Below are 20,015 nucleotides of genomic sequence, written 5' to 3'. Positions count from 1 at the left end.
GAGGTTTAGGGTTAGGGTTAGGGTGAGGGTGAGGGTTAGGTTGAGGGTTAGGGTTTGGGTTAGGGTAGGTTATAGGTTAGGGTGAGGGCTAGGGTTAGGGTTAGGATGAGGGTTAAGATGAGAGTTAGGATTTCAGTGAGGGTGAGGGTTAAGTTTCGGGTGAGAGTTAGGGTTAGAATTAGGATTCGGGTGAGGGTGATGTTTAGGATTAGGGTTAGGGTTATTGTAAGTGTTATGGTTAGGGTTACATTTGCATATAGAGTGAGGCTGAGGGTGAAGGTTAGGTTTAGGGTTAGTTTTAGGGTTAGCATTAGTGTTAATAATAGGTTTAGGGTTACAGTTGGGGTTTGGGTGAGGGTGAGGGTGAGGGTTAGGGTTAGGTTTAGGTTAAGGGTGAAGGTTAGGGTGAGGGTTAGAGTTAGGGTTAATGTTAGGGTTAGCGTTAGGTTTAGGGTGAGGGTTAGGTTGAGGTTAAGCGTTAGGATTAGGGTTAGGGTTAGGATTAGGGTTAGTGTGAGGGTGAGTATAGGGTTAGGGTTAAGATTAGGCTTAGGCTTAGGGTTAGGCTGAGGGTGAGGGTGGGGGTGAGAATTAGGCTTAGGGTGATGGTTAGCCATAGGGTGAGGGTGAGGGTTAGGATGAGGATTAGGGTTAGGATACGGGTTAGGGTGAGGGCTAGGGTGAGGGTGAGGGATAGGGTTAGGGTTAGGCTTAGGCATAGGCTTTAGGCTGATGGCGATGGTGAGTGTGAGTGTTAGAGTTATGGTGATGGATAGGGTTAGAGTTAGGGTGAGTGTTAGGATGACGGTTCAGGTTAGGGTGAGGGTCAGTATTGAGCATTGGGTTGATAGTAAAGTTTAGGCTTAGGTTGAGGGTGAGGGTTAATGTAAGGGTGAGGGTTAGGGTTAGGGTGAATTTTAGGGTAAGGGTTAGGGTTTGGGTTAGATTGAGGATTAGGGTTAGGGTTAGTGTGAGGTTTAGGGTGAGCATGAGGTTTAGGGTGAGGGTTATGGTAAGAATTAGGGTTAGGGTGAGGGCTGGCGTGAGGGTGAGGGTTAGGGTTAGGGTTAAGTTTAGGGTGAGGGTTAGGGTGAGGGGTAGGGTTAGGTTTAGGTTGAGGGTTAGGTTCAGTGTGAGGGTTACGGTTAGGGTAACGGTTTGGGTGAGGGTGAGGTTTAGGGTTAGGAAAAGTGATAGGGTTAGTGTTACACTGAGGGTGAGGGTGAGTGTGAGGGTGAAGGTTAGGGTTAGGGTGAGGGCTAGGGTGAGGATTAGGGTAAGGGTGAGGGTTAGGGTGAGGGTGATGGTAAGGGTAAAGTTGAGGGTTAGGCTGAGCGTGATTGTTAAGATAAGGGTGAGGGTTAGTGTTAGGGTGAGGGTTTGGTTAAGGGTTCGGGTTAGGTTTAGGGTGAGGGTTAGATTGAGGATTATGGTTAGGGTTAGTTTGAGGTTTATGTTGAGGATGAGGGTAAGGGTTAGGTTGATGGTTAGGGTTAGAATGAGGGTTAAGGTGAGGGCTAGGGTGAGGGTGAGGTTTAGGTTTAGGGTTATTGTTAGGGTGAGGTTTAGGGTTATGGTGAGGGCTATGGTTAGTGTGAGGGTTAGTGTTAGAGGTATTGTTAGTGTTAGGCTGTGGGTAAGTGTTAGGGTGAGGGTTAGGGTTAGGGTGAGGGTTAGGGTTAGGGTAGGGTGAGGTTGCGGGTGAGAGTGAGGGTTAGGGTGAGGATTAGGGTGAGTTTTAGGGTTAAGGTGAGGGTTAGGGTTAGGGTTAGGGTGTGGGTGATGGTGAGGGTGAGAGTTAAGTTTAGAGTTATGGTGAGGTTTCGGATAAGTGTGACATTTAGGGTGAGGATGAAGTTAAGGGTTAGGGTGAGGGTTAGGGTGAGGGTGAGGGATAGGGTTAGGGTTTGGGTTAGGGTGACCGTTAAGGTTAGGGTTTTGCTTAGGGTTAGGGATAGGGTGAGTGTGTGGGTGAGAGTGAGGGTTAGCCTGAGGGTTATGGTGAGGGTTAGAGTTAGGGTTAAGGTGAGGGTTAGGGTAAGGGGTAGGGTTACGGTTAGGGTGAGAGTTAGGTTTAGTGTGAGAGTTTGGGTTAGGGTTAGGGTTAGGGGTAGGGTTAGCGCTAGGGTTAGGTTTAGGGTTAGGGTTAGGGAGAGCGTTAGGTTGAGGGACAGTTTCAGGTGTATGGTGAGGGTTAGGTTGAGGGTTAGTGTTTTGGTTAAATTTAGTGTGAAGGTTAGGGTGAGGCTGAGGATAAGGGTAAGGGTGAGGGTGAGGGTGAAGGTTAGGGTGAGGTTTAGGGTTAGTGTTAGGGTGAGGGGCAGGTTTAGTGTGAGGGTCAGGGTTAGGGTGAGGGTTAGGGTGTGGGTGAGTATTAGGGTTAGGGTAAGTGTTAGGGTGAAGGTAAGGGTTAGGGAGAGCATTAGGGTGAGGGACATTTTCAGTGTTAGAGATAGGGGTATGTTGAGGGTTAAGTTGCGTGTTAGGGTTTGGGTTAAAGTTAGGGTGAGGATGAGGTTGAAGGTTAGGGTTAGGATTAGGTTGAGGGTGAGTGTTAGGTGGAGGGTGAGGGTGAGGGTTCGGTTGAGGGTTTGGGTTAGGTTTAGGTTTAGGTTGAGGGTGAGGGTGAGGGTTAGGGTGAGGGCTAGGGTTAGGATTAGGGTTAGGGTGAGGGTGAGGGAGAGGGTTATATTTAGAATTAGGGTTAGGTTGACGATGAGGGTGATCGTTAGGGTTAGGGTTGGGTTAGGTTTTTTGTTATGGTTAGGGTTAGGGTGAGGTTGAGGGTGAGGGTGAGGTTTAAGATTGGGGTTAGGTTTAGTGTGAGGGTGAGGGTGAGGGTTAGGGTTAGGATTAGGGTTAGTGTTAGGGTTAGTCTGAGGGTGAGGGTGAGGTTGAGGATGAGGGGTACGGTTAGGTTTAGGGTTAGGTTTAAGATGAGGGTTAGGGTTAGTATGAGGGTTAGGTTTAGGGTTAAGGTGAGGTTAAGGGTTAGGTTGAGGGTTAGGCTGAGTGTTAGGGTGAAGGTAAGGGTTAGGGTGAGGGTTAGTTTTAGGGTTAGGGTTAGAGTCAGGATTAGGGTTAGGGTGGAGGTTAGGGTTAGTGGTAGGGTTAGGTTGAGAGTAAGAGTGAGGGTTAGTGTTAGGATTTGTGTTCGGGTTAGGGTGAGGTGGGGGTGAGGGTGAGGGTGTGGGGTAGTGTGAGGCTTAAGATTAGGGTTAGGGTGAGGGTTAGGGCGAAGGTAAGTGTTAGGGTGAGGGTTAGGGTTAGGGTGAGTTTTAGGGTGAGGTTGAGGGTTAGGGTTAGGTTTAGGGTTACGGTGAGGGCTAGGGTGCGAGTGATAGTTAGGGTTAGCTTTAGGCTTAGGGTGAGGGTTATGGTTAGGGTGAGCGTTAGGTTTAGTGTAAGGATTATTGTTAGGGTTAAGGTGAGTGTTAGGGTGAGCTTAAGGGATAGGGTGAGCGTTAGGGTTAGGGTGAGGGTTAGGGTAGGTTAGGGTTAGTGTCAGGATTAGGGTTAGGGTGGAGGTTAGGGTTAGGTTGAGGGTTAGGGTGAGGGATAGGGTTAGGTGTAGGGTTAGGTTTAGAGTGCAGGTGAGGTTTAGTGTTAGGATTAGAGTTAGGTTTATGCTGAGGGTGTTGGCAAGGGTGAGGGTTAGGGTAAGGGTGAGGGTGAGGCTTAGGGTTAGGGTGATTATTAGGGTTAGGATCATGTTTAGGGTGAGGGTGTGGGTTAGGTGGAGGGTGAGGTTGAGGGTTCGGTTGAGGGCTTGGGTTACGTTTAGGGTGAGAGTGAGGGGGATGGTGAGGGTTAGAGTTAGGGTTAGGGTTAGGCTTAGGGTTAGGGTGAGGGTGAGGGAGAGGGTTACGTTTAGGATTAGGAATAGGGTTAGGGTTAAGCTTAGGGTGAGGATGAGGGTGTGGGTTAGGGTGAGGTTAGGGTTAGGGTTAAGGTTATTGTTAGGGTTAAGTTTAGGGTGAGGTTGAGGATGACGGTGAGGGTGAGGGTTAAGATTAGGGTTAGGTTTAGGGGGAGGGGGAGGGTGACAGTTTAGGTTAGGATTAGGGTTAGGGTTAGGCTGAGGGTGAGGGTGAGGGTGAAAGTTAGGATGAGGGGTACGGTTAGGTTTAGGGTTTGGTTTAGGATGAGGGTTAGGGTTACTGTGAGGGTTAGGTTTAGGGTTAGGGTGAGGGCTAGAGTTTGGGTTAGAGTATTGGTGAGGGTGAGGGTGAAGGTGAGGTTTAGGGTTAGGGTTAGGGATATTGTGAGGGCTAGGATGAGGGTGAGGGTTAAGGTGAAGGTGAGGGAGAGGGTTTCGTTTTGGTAAGGGTTATGGTTAAGGTTAGGATTAGGTGAGGGTGAGGGTTAGGGTGAGGGTTACCTTTAGGGGGAGGTTTAGGGTTAGGGTTAGGGTGAGTGTTAGGGTTAGGGTGATGTGTAGGGTGATTTTGAGGGTGAGGGTGTGGAAGAGATTTAGGGTTAGCGTGAGGGTTAGCCTGACAGTGAGAGTTACGGTGAGGGTGAGGATTAGGGTTACGTTTATGGTGAAAGTTAGGTTTAGGGTTAGGGTTAGAGATAGGGTGAGGGCTAAGTTGAGGGTGAGTGTTAGGGTGAAGGTTATGGTGAAGGTGAGGGTTTGTGTTAGGTAAGGATTACGGTTAGGTTTAGGGTTAGGTTGAGGGTTAGGTTTAGGATGAGGGTTAGCTTGAGGGGTACAGTTAGGGTTAGGGTGAGAATTAGGATTAGTGTGAGGGTTAGTGTTGGGTTAGGGTTAGGGTGAGGGTTAGGGTGAGCCTAAGGGTTAGGGTGAGGGTGAGGGTTAGGTTTAGGGTTAGGGTTAGGGTTAGGTTGAGAGTGAGAGTTAGGGTGAGGGTAAGGGTTAGGGTGAGGGTTAGGTTGAGTGTAAGGGTTAGAATTAGCATTAGGGTTACAGAGAGGGTTAGGGTTCAGCTGAGGGTGAGGGTTAGGGTTAGGGTGAGGGTTAAGTTTAAGGCGAGGTTTAGTGTTAGGGTTAGGGTTTGGGTGAGGGTGAGGGTGATGATGACGGTTAGGGTTAGGGTGAGTGTGAGGGCTAGGGTTAGGGTGAGGGTTAGGGTTAGGCTTAGGGTGAGGTTTAAGGTTAGGTTTAGGGTGAGGGTTAGGGTGAGGGTGAGGGTTTGTGTTAGGTAAGGATTACGGTTATGTTTAGGGTTAGGTTGAGGGTTAGGTTTAGGATGTGGGTTAGCTTGAGGGGTACAGTTAGGGTTAGGGTGAGAATTAGGGTTAGTGTGAGGGTTAGTGTTGGGTTAGGGTTAGGGTGAGGGTTAGGGTGAGCCTAAGGTTTAGGGTGAGGGTGAGGGTTAGGATTAGGGTTAGGTTGAGAGTGAGAGTTAGGGTGAGGGTAAGGGTTAGGATGAGGGTTAGGTTGAGTGTAAGGGTTAGAATTAGCATTAGGGTTAGGGAGAGGGTTAGGGTGAGGGTTAGGGTTCAGCTGAGGTTAGGGTGAGGGTTAAGTTTAAGGCGAGGTTTAGTGTTAGGGTTAGGGTTAGGGTGAGGGTGAGGGTGATGGTGAGGGTTAGGGTTAGGGTGAGTGTGAGGGCTAGGGTTAGGGTGAGGGTTATGGTTAGGCTCAAGGTGAGGTTTAAGGTTAGGTTTAGGGTGAGGGTTAGGGTGAGAGGTAGGGTTAGGGTTGGGTTAGTGTGAGGGCTAGGGTGAAAGTAAGGGTTAGGGTGTGGGGGAGGGTTAGGGTTACGGTGATGGTTTGGGTTAGGTTTAGGCTGAGTGTTAGGTTGAGGGTTTGTGTTAGGTCTAGGCTTAGGGTGCATGTTAGGGTTAGGTTTAGGGTTACGGTTCGGTGAGTTGTAGGGTTAGGGTTAGGGTTAGTGTGAGGGTTAATGTGAGGGTGAGTGTAGGGTTAGCATTAGGGTTAGGGTGAGGGTGAGGTTTAGGATTAGGTTTAGGGTGAGAGCTAGGGTGAGGGTGAGGGTTAGGGTTAGGGATAGAGTGAGGATTAAAGGTTAGGGTTAGGGTTAGGGTGAGGGTTAGGGTTAGGGTGAGGGTTATGGTTAGCATTAGGGTTAGGGTTAGTATTAGCCTGAGGGTTAGGGTTAGATTTAGGTTTAGGTTGAGGGTGAGGGTGAGGTTTAACCTTAGAGTTAGGGTGAGGGTTAAGTTTAGGATGAGGGTTAGGGTTATTGTTAGGGTTAGGGTGAGGGTGAGGCTTAGGTTTAGGGTGAAGTTTAGGTTTAGGTTGATGGTTAGGTTAGTGTGAGGGTTAGTGTTGGGGTTAGGGTTAGTGTTAGGTTGAGGGTCAGTGTTAGTGTGCGGTTAAGGATTAGGGTGAGGTTTAGGGTTAGGGTTAAGTTTAGGATTAGGGTGAGGGTGATGTTTAGGGTTAGAGTTAAGGTTAGTTTGAGGGTCAGGGTAAGGTTTAGTGTTAGGATTTGGGTTAGGGTGAGGTTTAGGGTGGAGGTGAGGGTTAGGGTTAGGTTTAGGATTAGGATTACGATTAGGGTTAGGGTGAGGGTGAGTGTGAGGGTTAGGTTTAGGGTTAGGATTAGACTTAGGTTGAGGGTGTGGGTGAGGGTTAGGGTGAGGTTTAGGCTTAGGCTTAGAGATAGAGTATGGGCTAGGGTGAGGGTGAGGGTTTGGGTTAGGGTTAGGGTATGGGTTAGGGTGAGGGTTAGGGTTAGGGTTATTGTTGGGGTTAGGGTTGGGGTTAGGTATAGGCTTAGTGTTAGGTGGATGGTGAGGGTGAGGGTGAGGGTTAGGGTTAGTGTGAGGGTTAGGGTTAGAGTGAGAGTTAGGGTAAGGGTTAGGGTTAGGGTTAGCCTGAGGTTAAGGGTTAGGTTGAGATTTAGTGTGAGGGTGAGGGTTAGGGTTAGGGTTAGGGTGAGGGTGAGGTTAAGGGTTAGGGTGAGATTTAGTGTGAGGCTGAGGTATAGGGTTAGGCTAAGGGTGAGGGCTAGGGTGAGGTTTAGGTTTAGGTTTAGGGTGAGGTTTAGAGTGTGGTTTAGGGTTAGGTTTAGTGTGAGCGTTAGGGTAAGGGTAATTGTTCGGGTGAGGGTTAGGGTGAGGATGAGTGATAGGGTTACTGTTAGGGGTAGGGTGAGGGTTAGAGTTAGGGTTTAGCGTTAGTGTGAGGGTTTTGTTTAGTGTTAGGGTTACGGTTATGGTGAGGTTTAGGGTGGGGGTGAGGGTTAGGGTTAGGATTAGTATTAGGGTTAACGTGAGGGTGAATGTGAGGGTTTGGGTTAGGGTTAATGCTAGGATTAGACTTAGGGTGAGGGTGAGGGTGAGGGCAAGGGTTAGGTTTAGGGTGAGGTTTAGGGTTAGGGTTATGGTGAGGGTTCGGGTGAGGGTGAGTGTGAGGGTGAGGGTGAGTGTTAGGGTGTTGATGATGGTTAGTGTTAGCGTGAGGTTTAAGGTGACGGTGACGGTTTGGGTGAGGGTGATGGTTAGAGTTAGTGTGAGTATTAGGTTTAGGGTTAGGATTAAGGTTATGGTGAGGGTAAGGGTTAGGGTTAGGTTTAGAGTGAGGGTCAGGGTTAGGGTTAGCTTTAGGGTTACGCTGAGGTATAGGGTTTGGGTTAGGGTTAGGGTTAGGGTGAGGTTGAGGGTTAGATTTAGGGTTTAATTGAGGTTTAGGGTTAGGGTGAGGGTTAGGGATAGGGTTAGGGTTAGGGTGAGGGTTATTGTTAGGGTTCGGGTTTGAGTTAGGTTGAGTATGAGGGTGAGGGTTAGTGTTAGGATTATGGTTAGGGTTGGTGTTAGGCAGAGGGTGAGGGTGAGGGTGAGGGTTAGGTTTAGTGTTAGGGTTAGGGTGAGTGGTAGGGTTAGGGATAGGGTGAGGTTTAGGGTTAGGGTGAGGGTTTGGGTTAGTTTGAGTGTTAGGGTGAAGGTGTGTTTGAGTTTGAGGGTTAAGGTTAGTGTGATGGTGACGGTGAGGTTTAGGGTTAGGATTCTGGTTAGGATTTGGTTGAGGGTGAGGGTTGGGGTTAGGGTTAGTGTGAGGGTGAGGGTGGGTGTTAGGGTTAGGGTTAGGTTTAGGATTAGGTTTAGGTTTAGGTTAAGGGTAAGGTTTAGGGTGAGTGTTAGGTTTAGGGTTAGGGTGAGGGTTAGGGTGAGGGTTAGGGTTAGGGTCAGGTGTAGGTTGAGGGTTAGGATTAGGGTAAGGACTAGGTTTAGGCTGAGGGTGAGGGTGAGGTTGATGGTGAGGGTTAGGGTTAGAGTGAGGGTTAGTGTGAGGGTGAGGGGGAAGGGGAGAATTTGGTTTAGGGTTAGAGTTAGGTTGAGGGTGAGGGTTAGGATTAGGGGTAGCAGTAGGTTTAGGCTGAGGGTGAGGGTGAGGTTGAGGGTGAGGGTTAGGGTTAGGGTGAGGCTAAGGGTTAGGGTTAGGGTGAGGGTTAGGGTTAGGGTGATTTTTAGGGTGCCGCTGAGAGTTAGGGTGAGGGTGAGTTTGAGTGTGAGGTTTAGGGTGAGTGTGAGGGTGAGTGTGAGTTTGACGATTAGGATTAGGTTTAGGATGATTGTAAGGGTTATCTTTAGGATTATGGTTAGTGTAAGGCTTAGGCTGAGGGTGAGGGTGAGGGTGAGGGTTAGGGTTAGGGTTAGGTTGAGGGTTAGGGTTAGTGTGAGGGTTAGAGCGAGGGTGAGGTTCACGTTCAGGTAGAGGTTGAGAGTGACATTGAAGGTGAGGGTTAGGGTTAGGGTTATGGTTAGGTTGAGGGTGAGGGTGAGGGTTAGGGTTAGGGTTAGTGTTATTTTTATGGTTAGGGTTAGGGATAGTAATAAGGTGAGAGTGAGGGTGAGGGTTAGCATGAGGGTGATGGTTACGGTTATGGTTATGGTGAGGGTGAGGGTGAGACTTAGGGTTAGGATTAGGGTTAGGGTTAGGGTTAGGATGAGGGTTGGGCTGAGGGTTAGAGTTAGGGTTAGTGTGAGGTTTAGGTTTAGGGTTATGGTTAGGGTGAGGGCAAGGGTTATGGTGAGGGTTAGGTTGAGTTTGAGGGTTAGGGTTAGGGAGACGGTTAGGGTGAGATTTAGGGTTAATGTTAGGGTTAAGGTTAGGGTTAGTCTAATGGTTATAGTGAGAGTTACTGTGAGGGTGAGGGTTTGGGTTAGGGTGAGGGTAAGTGTTAGGGTGAGGGTTAGTGTGAGGGTTTGGATTAGGGTTAGGTTCAGGGTGAAGGTTAGGTTGAGGTTTAGTGTCATTGTTCGGGATAGGGTGAGTATTAGGGTTAGTGTGAGGGTGAGGGTCTGGATTAGGGTTAGGTTTAGATTTAGGGTGAGGGTGAGGGTGAGGGTTAGAATTAGTATTAGGGTTAGGGTTAGAGTTAGGTCACATTGACTGTGAGGGTTAGGGTTTGGGTTTGAATTAGGCTGAGGTTGATCGTGAGGGTTAGGGTTAGGATTAGGGTTAGGGTTATGGTTAGGTTTAGGATGAGGGTGAGGGTGAGGCTTATGGTTAGGTTTAGGGTGAAGTTTAGGTTTAGGGTGAGGGCTATGGTGAGGTTGAGTGTTAGGGTGAGTGTGAGGGTGAGGTTGAGGGTTTCTATTAGGTAATGGTTAGGGTTAGGGTTAGGGTGAGAATTAGGTTGAGGGTGAGGTTTAGGTTGAAGGTTAGAGTTAGGGTGAGGATTAGGGTGAGGCTGAGTGTTAGGGTGAGGGTTAGTGTTATGGCGAGGATTAGGATTAGGGTTATGTTGATGCTGAGGGTTAGGTATACAGTAAGGTATAGGGTTACGGTGAGGGTTAGGGTTAGGGTTAGGGTGAGGGTGAGGTTGAGGGTTAGGTTAGGGTGAGGTTTAGGGTTAGGGTTAGGGTTAGTGTAAGGGTTAGAGTTAGGGTGAAGGTTAGGATTAGGGTTAGGGTGAGGTTTATGGTGAGGGTTTTGTTTAGAGTTAGGGTGAGTGTGAGGTTTAAGGTTAGGGTGAGTTTTAGGTTTAGGGTGAGGGCTACAGTGAGGGTGAGGTTTAGGGTGAGTGCAAGGGTGAGGGTTTCAGTTAGGTAATGATTAAGGTTAGGGTTGGGTTGAGGATTAGGGTAGGGTGAGGTTTAGGTTGAGGGTTAGGGTTAAGGTGAGGGTTAGGGTGAGGCTGAGGGTTAAGGTTTGGGTTCGGGTTCGGGTGAGGGTGATGGTGAAGGTGAGGTTGTGGATTAGGGTTAGGTTTAGGCTGAGGGTTAGGGTGACTTTCAAGGTTAGGGTGAGGGTGAGGGTTAGGATTAGGGTTAGGGTGAGGGTTAGGTTTAGGGTGAGGTTTTGGGTGATGGGTTGGGTTAGGGTTAGGGAGAGGGTTAGGGTTAGGGTGAGAGTTAGGTTTAGTTTGCGGGTTAGGTTGAAGTTGAGTTTGAAGTTGAGGGTTAGGGTGAGGGTGATGGTGACGGTGAGATTTAGGGTTAGGATTCGGGTTAGGGTTAGGGTGAGGTTTAGGGTTAGGGTTTGGGTTAGGTGAGGGTAGGTTGAGGATGAGGGTTAGGGTTAGGGTTAGGATTAGGGTTAGTTTTAGGTTTAGTGTTAGGGTGAGGGTGATGCTGAGGGTTAGGGTTAGGGTTAGTGTGAGGATAAGGGTTAGGGTGAGGATTAAGTTGAGGGTGAGGGTTAGGGTTAGCATAAGGTTTAGGGTGAGAGATAGGGTTAGGCTTAGGGTTAGGTAAGGGTTAGGGTTAGGGTTAGGTAAGGGTTAGGGTTAGGGTAAGGGTTAGGGTTAGGCTTAGTGTTAGGGTTAGGGTTAGGGTGAGGGTTAGGCTTAGGGTTAGGTTTAGGGTGATGGTTAGGTTTATGGTGATGTTTAGGGTGACAGTGAGGGTTAGAGTGAGGGTGAGGTTGAGCGTGAGGATTATGGTTAGGGTGAGGGTGAGTGGGAGGGTGACGGTGAGGGTTAGGTTTACAGTTAGGTTTAGGGTGAGGGTAAGAGTTAGGGTTAGGGTAAGGGTTAGGCTGAGGGTGAGGGTGACTGTGAGGTTGAGGTTGAGGGTTTCGGTTAGGTAAGGGTTAGGGTTAGGGTTAGGGTGAGGGTGAGGTTAAGGGTAAGGTTTATTAGGGTCAGGGTTAGGGTGAGGGTGAGGGTTAGGTTTAGTATTAGGGTTAGGGTTAGGGTAAAGTTGTATGTTAGGTTTAGGGTTAGGGTTAGGATGCACATTAGGGCTAGGGTGAGAGTGAGGGTGAGGGTGAGGGTTATGGTTAGGATTAGGTTTAGGTTTAGGGTGAGGCTGAGGGTGAGGCTGAGGGTGAGGGTTAAGATTAGGGTTAGGTTTAGGGTGAGAGCTAGGGTGAGGGTGATATTTTTGGTTAGAAAAGGTTCAGGGTTAGGTTTAGGGTGAGGATTGGGGTGAGGGTGAGGTTTAAGGTGAGGTTTACGGTTAGGGTGAGGGTTAGGGTTAGGGTGAGGGTTAGGGTTAGGGTTAGGGTTAGGATTAGGGTGAGGGTGAGGGTGAGGGTAGGGATTAGGATGACAGTTAGCTTGAGGGTGAGGTTTATGGTTAGGTTTAGGGGTATGGTGAGGGTCAGGGTGAGGGTTAGTTTTAGGGTTAGGTTGAGGGTTAGGGTGAAGGTTAGGGTTAGGGTTAGTGTTTGGGTTAGTGTTAGGGAGAGGGTGAGGCTGAGGGTTAGGGTAAGAATGAGGGTTAGGTTTAGTGTGAGGGTGAGGGTTAGGTTTAGGGTGAGGATTATGTTTAGGGTGAGGGTGAGCGTTATGTTTAGGACTAGGGTTAGGTTTAGGCTTAAGGTGAGGGTGAGGTTGAGCGTGAGGGTTAGGGTTAGGGCTAGGTTTAGGGTGAGGGTTAGGTTTAGGGTGAGGGTTAGTGTTAGTGTTAGGGATAGGGTTAGGATGAGCGTTAGGCTGAGGGTTAGGTTTAGGGTTAGTGTGAGGGTTAGGGTTAAGTTTAGGTTTAGAGTTAGTGTTTGGTTAGGGTGAAGGTTAGTTATAGGTTTAGGGTTAGGATAAGATTGAGGCTGCGGGTTAGGTTTAGGGTTAGTGTGAGGGTTATGTTTAGCGTTAGGGTTAGGGTGTGGGCTACGGTAAGGGTGAGGGTTAGGTTCAGGGTTGAGTTTAGGTAATGGTTAAGGTTAGGTTAGGGTGAGGATTAGGGTGAGTTTGAGGTTTAAGATGAGTGTTAGGGTTATGGTGACCGTTAAGGTTACGATTAGGGTGAGGGTTAGTGTAAGGGTGATGTTTAGGGTGAGGGTGAGGGTGAAGGTTCGGCTGAGGGGGAGGGTTAAGTTTAGGGTTAGCTTGAGGGTTAGGGTTAGGGTTGGGTTAGGGTTAGAGTTAGGGTGAGCGTGAGGGTTAGGGTGAGGGGTAGGGATAGGTTTAGGGTGAGGGTTTGGGTTAGTGTGAAGGTTAGGGTTAGGTGAAGGTGAGGGTAAGGGTTAGGGTGAGGGTTAGGGTGAGGTTTAGTGTTAGTGTGAGGGTTAGGGTTATTGTTAGGGTTAGGGTGCGGGTGAGGGTGAGGGTGAGGATTAGGGTTAGGGTAGGGTTAGGTTTATGCTGAGGTTGAGGGTGAGGGTGAGGTTGATGGTTAGTGTTAGGGTTAGGGTGAGGGTGAGGGCTTGTGTGAGGGTGAGGGTTAGTGTGAGGTTGAGTGTGAGGGTTTCGTTTATGTCAGGGTTAGGGTTAGGGTGAGGATTAAGGTGAGGTTGATGGTGAGTGTCGTTTACATCAGGGTTAGGGTTAAGCTGAGTTTAGGTTTAGGGTGAGGGTTAGGGTTAGGGTTAGGGTGTGGATTAAGTTTAGGGTGACATTTAGGGTGAGGGTGAGGGTTAGGGTGACAGGGTGAGGTTTAGGGTTAGTGTTAGGATTAGGGTTCAGGTGAGGGTGAGGATTAGGGTTAGAGTTAGAGTTATAGGGAGGCTTAAATTGAGGGTCAGGTTTAGGGTTAGTGTTAGGGTTAGGGTAAGTCTGAGGGTTATGTGGAGTTATAGAGTTAGGGTTAGGGTTAGGGTTAGGATGAGCTTTAGGCTGAGGGTTAGGGTTACAGTTAGTCTGAGGGTTAGGGTTAGGTTAGGGTTAGGGTTAGGTTTTGGTTAGCGTGAAGGTTAGTTTTAGGTTTAGGGTTCGGATAAGGTTTAGGCAGAGGGTTAGGGTTAGGGTTAGTGTTAGGGATAGGTTTAGGGTTAGGATTAGGGTGTGGACTATGGTGAGGGTGAGGATTAGGGTGAAGGTTAGGGTTAGGGTTAGGGTTAGGGTCAGGGGTAGGTTGAGGGTTAGGATTAGTTTAAGGACTAGTGTTAGGCTGAGGGGGAGGGGGAGGTTGAGGGTGAGCGTTAGGGTTAGAGTGATGGTTAGAGTGAGGGTGAGGGGGAAGGGGAGAGTTTGGTTTAGGCTTAGAGTTAGGTTGAGGGTGAGGGTTAGGATTAAGGTTAACCCTAAGTTTAGGCTGAGGGTCAGGGTGAGGTTGAAGGTGAGGTTTAGGGTTACGGTGAGGGTTAGGTTTAGGGTTAGGTTTTAGGTGAGGGTTAGGGTTAGGGTTAGGGTTAGGTTTAGGGTTAAGGTTTGGTTAGGGTGAAGGTTAGTTTTAGGTTTAGGGTTAGGATAAGGTTTAGGCTGAGATTTAGGGTTATGGTTAGTGTGAGGGTTAGGGTTAGGGTTAGTGTTAGGGTTAGCTTTAGGCTGAGGTTGAGGGTGAGGGTGAGGGTGAGATTGAGGGTTAGAGTTACAGTTACGGTGAGGGAGAGGGCTAGGGTGAGGGTGAGGGTTAGTGTGAGGGTGAGGGTATCGTTTACGTCAGGGTTAGGGTTAAGATGAGGTTAGGGTTATTGTAAGGGTTAGAGTTAGGGTTAGGGTGAGGTTTATGGTTAGGGTGATGTTTAGGGTGAGGGTGAAGGTTAGGTGAGGGTGAGGGTTAGGGTAAGGGTGAGGGTGAGGGTTAGGATTGGGAATAGGGTTAGGGTTAGGGTTAGGCTGAAGGTGCGGGTGAGGGTGAGGCTGAGGGTTAGGTTTAAGGTTAGTGTTAGGGTTAGTGTTAGGCTGATGGTTATGGTTAATGTGAGAGTTATGGTTAGGGATAGGGTTAGGGTTAGGGTGAGGGAAAAGGTTAGAGTGAGGTTTAGGGTGAGGTTGAATGTTAGGGTTAGGGTTAGGATTAGGTTGAGGGCTAGGGTGAGGGTGAGGGTTAGTGTGAGGGTGAGGGTTAAGATTATTTTTGGGTTAGGTTTAGGATGAGGATTAGGTTGAGGGTGAGGGTTAAGCTGAGGTTAAGGTTAGGGTGAGGGTTTGTGTTCGGTGAGGGTGAGGGTGAGGATGAGGGTTAGTGTGAGTTTAAGGTTGAGGGTTTCTTTTAGCCAAGGGTTAGGCTTACGGGGAGGAATAGGGTGAGATTGAGGATTAGGTTTTGGGTTAGGGTTAGGGTGAGGGTTAGAGCTAGGGTTATGGTGATGGTTAGGGTTTGGGTGATGTTTAGCGTGAGGGTGAGGGTTAAGGTGAGGGTGAGGGTTAGGGTGTGGGTGAGGATTAGGGTTAGGTTGAGTGTTAGTGTTAGGTTAAGGGTGAGTGTGAGGGTGAGGGTTAGGGTTATCGTTAGGGTTAGGTTGAGGGTTTGGATTAGGGTTAGGGTTAGTGTGAGGGTTAGAGTGAAGGGTAGCGTTAGGTTTAGGGTGAGGGTTAGGGTGACGGTGAGGCTTAGGGTGAGGGTGTGTGTGAGGGTAAGGGTTAGGTGTAGGGTTAGGGTGAGTTTAAGTGTGAGGCTTAGGTTTAGGAATAGGGTTAGGTTTAGGGTTAGGGTGAGTTTAAGGGGGTGTATGAGGCTTAGGTTTAGCGTGAGGATTAGGGTTATAGTTAGGTTTATGGTGAGGGTAAAGTTAGGGTGAGTTTCAGTGTGAATGCTAGGGTTAGGGTTAGGGTGAGGGTGACGTATAGGGTTTGGGTTAGGCTTAGAGTGAGGGTTAGGGATAGGTTTAGGCTTTGGGTGAGGGTGAGGGTGAGGTTTAGGATTAGGTTTAGGGTTAGAGTTAGGGTGAGGGTGAGGGTTAGGGTTAGTATTAGAGTTAGCCTGAGGGTGAGTGGGAGGGTTAGGGATAGGGTGAGTTTTATGGGTAGGGTTACGGTTAGGGTGACGGGTAGGGTTACGGTTAGGGTTAGGATGAGCGTTAGGCTGAGGGTTAGGTTTAGGGTTAGTGTGAGAGTTAGGTTTAGGCTTTGGGTGAGGGTTAGGGTTAGGTTTAGGGATAGGATAAGGGTTAGGTTGAGGGTTAGGTTTAGGGTTAGTTTGAGGGTTAGGTTTAGGGTTAGGGTTAGGGTCAGGGTAAAGGTTAGGGTGAGGGTTAGGGTGAGGGTGAGGGTAAAGGTTAGGGTGAGGGTTAGGGCAAGGGTGAGGGTTAGGGTTAGGGTGAGCGTTAGGTTGCAGGTTAGGCTGAGGTTTAGGGTGAGGGTAAGTGTTTGGGTGATGGTAAGTTTGTGAGTGAGGGATAGGATTATGTTGTGTGTAAGGGTTAGGGTGAGGGTTACGGTGAGGGTTAGGGTTAGGTTGGGGGTTAGGGTTAGAGTTAGGTTGAGGGTTAGGGTTAGGGTGATGTTTATTGTGAGAGTATGGTTTAGGGTGAGGGTGAGTATTCGGCTGAGCGTGAGGGTTAGGATGAGGGTGAGGCTTAGGGTTACAGTTTGGGCTAGGGAGAGGGGTAGTGTGAGCATTAGGGTTAGGATTAGGGTTAGAGCGAGGATAAGGGTGAGGGTTAGGGTGTGGGTAAGTGTTATGGTTAGGGTTAGGGTTAGTGCTAAGGTGAGGATGAGGGTTAGTGTGAGGGTGAGGGTTACATTTACGTTAGGGTTAGGGTTAGGGTGAGGATTAGGTTGAGGGTGAGGGTTAAGCTGAGCTTAGGTTTAGAATGAGGGTTTGTGTTCGGTGAGGGTGTGGGTGAGGGTGAGGGTTAGTGTTAAGGTTAGGTTTAGGTTGAGGGTTATTGTGAGGGTTAGGATTAGGAATAGGTTTAGGGTTACGGTGAGTGTGAGGGTCAGTGTGAGGGTGAAGGTTAGGGTTAGGTTTAGGGTTATGTTTAGGTTGAGGGTTATGGCTAGTGTGAGGGTTATGATTAGGGTTAGGGTTAGGGTGAGGGTGAGGGTAACGGTTAGGGTAAGGGTTAGGGTGAATGTGAGGATTAGGGTTCGGGTTAGGGTTAGTGTTTGGGTGAGGGCTAGGGTCAGGGTGAGGGTTAGTGTGAGGGTTAGGTTGAGGGTTTCTTTTCGGTCAGGGTTAGGGTTATGGTGAGGATTAGCATGAGGGTGAGTGTTAGTGTTAGGGTGATGTTTAGGGTGCGGATGAGGGTGAGGGTGAGGGTGAGGGTGAAGGTTCAGGTGAGGGTGAAGTTTAGGTGTGGTTGAGGATTAGGGTTAAGGTTAGGGATATTGTGAGGGTAAGGTATAGTGTGAGGTTTATTGTGAGGATGAGGGTTATGGTTAGTGTTAGGGTTAGGGTGAAGTTTAGGTTGAGGGTTAGGTTTTGGTTTAGGGTTAGGGTGAGGGTGAGATATAGGGTGAGTTTTAGTGTTAGGGTGAGGGTTAGGTTTAGGGTTAGAGTTAGGGTGAGGGTGAGGGTTAGGATTAGGGTAAGGATTAGGGTTAGGCTGAGGGTGAGGGTGACTGTAAGAGTGAGGGTTAGGGTTAGGGTGAGGGTTAGGTTTAGGGTGAGGGCTAGGGTTAGGGTGAGGGTGAGGGTGAGGATTAGGGTGAGGGTGAGGGTGTGGGTAAATGTTAGGGTGAGGGTTAGGGCGTGGGTGAGGGTTGGGCTTAGGGTGAGGGTAAGGGTTATAGTGAGGTTAAGGGTAAGGTTGTGGGTTAGGGTGAGGGTGAGGGTTAAGATTAGCATTAGGGTTAGGGTGAGGGTGAGGGTTAGGGTGAGGGTTAGGGTTAAGGTTAAGGATAGTGTGAGGATTATGGTTAGTGTAAGGTTTAGGTTTAATGTGAAGTTTATATTTAGGGTTAGGTTTAGGATTAGTGTTAGGGTGTGGGTTAGGTTTAGGGTGAGGGTTATGGTTAAAGTAAGGTGAGGGTGAGGGTTAGGGTTACGGTTAGATTTAAGGTGAGCGTCAGGGTGAGGCTTAGGTTTAGTTTGAGGTTTAGGTTTAGGGTGAGTGTTAGGGTTCCGGTGAGCATTAGCGTGATGGTGAGGGTTAGGGTGAGGGTGAGGGTTAGGTTTAGATTTAGGGTTAGGGTGAGTGTTAGGGTTAGGGTTAAGGTGAGATTTAGGTTGAGGTGGAGGGATATGGTTAGGTTGAGGGTTAGGATTAGTGTGAAGTTTAGGGTTAGGGTTAGGTTTAGTGTGAGGATACTGTTTAGGGTGAGGGTTAGTTTGAGGGTGAGGGTTAGGGTGAGCGTTAGGGTTAGGTTCAGTGTGAGGATTAGGGTTAAGGTGATGCTTAGGGTGAGGTTGAGGGTTAGTGTTAGGGGGAAGGGGAGTTTGAGGGAGAGGGTTAGGGTGAGGGTGCAGGTGAGGTTAGTTTAGGATTAGGGTTAGAGTTAGGGTTAGGCTGAGTGTGACGGGGGAAGTGAGGGTGAGGGTTAGGGTTAAGGCTAGGGTGAGGGTTAGGGTTAGTGTGAGCGTTAATGTGATGGTGAGGTTCAGCATGAGGGTAATGTTTAGAATGAGGGTGAGGGCGAGGTTGAGGGTTAGGGTTAGGATGAGTTTTAGGGTTAGGGTTAGGGTTAGAGTTATTATTAGGGTTAGAGTAAGCCTGAGAGAGAAGGGGAGGTCGAGGGTGAGGGTGAGGGTTAAGGTTAGGGTTAGGGTGAGGACATGGGTGAGGGTGAGGGTTAGGCTGAGTGTGAGGGTGAGAGTATCTGTTAGGTAAAAGTTACGGTTAGGGTGAGGATTAGGGCGAGGGTGAGGATTAAGCTGAGGTTAGGTTCAGAGTGAGGGTTAGGGTTAGGTTGAAGGTGAGGATTAGGGTTAAGGTGATGTTTAGGGTGAGGGTGAGGGTTAGGTTGAGGGAGAGGGTGAGGGTGATGGTTAGGGTTAGGGTTAGGGTTAGGTTTAGTTTGACGGTGAGTGTTAGGATTAGGAATAGGATTAGGGTGAGGGTCAGGGTGAGGGGGAAGGTTAGGGTCAGTGTTATGGTTAGGGTTAGAGTGAGGGTTACGGTTAGTGTGAGGGTTATGGTTAGGGTTAGGGTAAGGGAAAGGGTTAGGCTGAGGGTTAGGGTGAGTGTGAGCGTTTGGATTAGGGTTTGTGTTAGGGTTAGGGTGAGGGTTAGGGTTTGGGTGATGTTTAGAGTGAGGGTGAGGGTTAGGGTGAGTATGAGGGTTTGGGTTCAGGTGATTGTTAGGTTGTGGGTGAGCATTAGGTTTAGGGTGAGGGATAGCGTTAGGGGTAGGTTTACGGTTAGGTTGAGGGTTAGGGTAAGCATTAGGATTAGGGTAAGTGGTAGGGAGAGGGGTAGGTTTAGGTTTAGGGTGAGGTTTAGAGTGAGGGTGAGGGTTAGGTTGAGGGTCTGGGTGAGGGTTAGGGTTAGGTTTTGGGTTAGAGTTAGGGTGAGTTTGAGGGTGAAGGTTAGGTTTAGGATTAGGGTGAGGGTTAAGGTTATGTTGAGGCTTAGGGACAATGTTAGGGTTAGGGTAACTGTGAGGGTGAGTGTTAGGGTTAGGTTTAGGGTTACAGTTATGGTGAGGGTGAGGGTTAGGATTAGGGTGAGGGTTAGGATGAGGGTTAGGCTGAAGGTTAGGATTAGGTTAGGGTGAGGTTTAGGGCTACGTTTAGGGATAGGATAAGGGTTAGGCTGAGGGTTAGGGTTAGGGTTACCGTGAGCGTTAGGTTTAGTGGTAGGCTAAGGGTTAAGGTGAGGGTAAATGTTAGGGTGAGAGTTAGGGTGAGGGTGAGTTTTAGGGTTAGGGTGAGGGTTAGGGTCAAGTTTAAGTTTAGGTTTAGGGTTAGGGTGAGGGTAAGGGTTTGGGTAAGTCTTAGGGTGAAGTTGAGGTTGAGGGTGAGTGTTAGCATCAAGGTTAGGTTTAGGTTTAGGGTTTGGGTGAGGTTTAGGGTTGGGGTAAGTGTTAGGGTGAGGTTTAGGGTCAGGGTGAGGGTTAGGGTTAAGGTGAGGGTAAGTGTTAAGGTGAGGTTTAGGGTGAGGCTGAGGGTTAGGGTTAGCATTAGGGTGAGGGTGAGGGTGAGGGTTACGGTGAATTTTGGGTCAAGATTAACGATAGGGTGAGGATTAGGGTTAGGGTTAGTTTGAGAGTGAGGTTTAGGGTGAGGGGTAACATTAGAGTTTGGGTGAGGGTTAGGTTTAGTGTGAGGGTTAGGGTTAGGGTTAGGGTGACAGTAAGGGTTAGGGTGAGGGTTAGGGTGAGTGTGAGGTAGGGTGAGGGTTAGGGTTAGGGATAGGTTTAGGGTTGGGGTGAGGGTTAAGTTTAGGGTTAGGATTAGAGTTAAGTTGAGGGTAAGGCTTAGGGTGAGGTTTAGGGTGAGGTAGAGTGTTAGGGTTAGGGCGAGTGTGAGGGTGAGGGTGAGGGTTAGTGTTAGGATGAGGGTTAGGGTTAGGGTTAGGGTGAGGGTCAGGGTGAGGGTGAGGGTTAGTGTTAGGATGAGGGTTAGGGTTAGGGTGATGGTTAGGGTTAGGGTTAGGGTGAGTGTTAGCTTTAGGGTTATGTTTAGTGTGAGGGTGTGTGTTAGGGTGAGGGTGAGTGTTAGTGTGAGAGTTAGAGTTAGGGTTAGGTTTAGGGATATGTTTAGGGTGAGGGTAAGGTTTAGGGTGAGGGTTAGCATGAGGGTGAGGGTTAAGGTTAGCGTGAGGGTTAGGGTTAGGGTTAGGGTTAGGATGAGGTTTAGGTTCAGGGTTAGGGTTAGGTTTAGGGTTAGTGTGAGGTTTCCGGTTAGGGTGAGGGTTGGGGTTAGGTTTAGGTTTAGTATAAAGGATAGGGTGAGGGTTAGGTTTACAGTTAGTGTGAGTGTTAGGTTTAGGGTTCGGTTTTGGGTTATGTTGAGGGTAAAGTTTAGGGTGAGGGTTAGGGTGAGGCTGAGGGTTAGTGTTAGTGTGAAGTTTAGGTTGAGGGTTAGGATTAGATTTACGGTTAGGTAAAGCTGAGGGTGAAGGGGAGGTTGAGGGGGAGGTTTAG

The sequence above is a fragment of the Dipodomys merriami genome, unplaced genomic scaffold (genome assembly GCF_024711535.1).
Source record: "Dipodomys merriami isolate MVZ:Mamm:240054 unplaced genomic scaffold, mDipMer1.0.p SCAF_74, whole genome shotgun sequence".
NCBI classification, from domain to species: domain Eukaryota; kingdom Metazoa; phylum Chordata; class Mammalia; order Rodentia; family Heteromyidae; genus Dipodomys; species Dipodomys merriami.
Note: the sequence above shows the minus strand (reverse complement) of the source record.